This window comes from Protopterus annectens, chromosome 7.part0 (assembly GCF_019279795.1).
Source record: "Protopterus annectens isolate FY-2018-M chromosome 7.part0, PAN1.0, whole genome shotgun sequence".
Taxonomy (NCBI): Eukaryota; Metazoa; Chordata; order Ceratodontiformes; family Protopteridae; genus Protopterus; species Protopterus annectens.
Window position 1 is genome coordinate 79,779,395 of NC_056739.1, and position 583 is coordinate 79,779,977.

Consider the following 583-nt stretch of genomic DNA (forward strand, 5'->3'; position numbering starts at 1 on the left):
TTGGAAGTAAAAAGAACCCGGAATAAACTACAGATTCAAACTGGTCTTGGGGGAATGGCTGAATGACTCGATTAGCAACTTTTACACTTCTGTTGCTGCAAATTCCAAATGATTGGGTGGAGTATCTGCAGTCTTCAATCTTTTTTTTTGGTGAAGGGTATGTTATAGCCTCTGGTCATTTTCCTCAACACCCATGAATCGGACGATATGGTTTGCCAGGTTTATCTGTCAGGATGGCAGAGTGGTCTAAGGCGCCAGACTCAAGGATTAAACTCCTTCCAATGTTCATGGGGATTCTGGTCTCCATATGGAGGTGTGGGTTCAAATCCCACTTCTGACATGTGTGTTTGGTTGGGAGGATAGCCTAATGCTTAAGGTGTTTGCCTTACAAACACAAGGTGCAGAGTGCGAGTCTCACAAGGGATAATTGGCTAGGTTTAAAATGGCTCACAAGGGCAGTTAGCCTAGTACTAATCTACGAACCTACGAACCTATAAACGTCCTGAATGCCTCCAAAGTGCATCAGTCAAGCAACTGTTCAGGGAAACTGTTAAGGCTTCTCGGTAAAGGGGCCCAGGAGACT

General features: G+C 44.8%; 1 non-coding gene across 1 annotated transcript; it reads left to right on the forward strand.

Moving 5' to 3' along the window:
* Nucleotides 1-227: 227 nt before the first annotated feature.
* On the forward strand, nt 228-340 carry TRNAL-CAA. Its single transcript has 2 exons — nt 228-265; nt 295-340. It is a non-coding gene; the product is annotated as a tRNA-Leu (tRNA).
* Nucleotides 341-583: the final 243 nt, after the last annotated feature.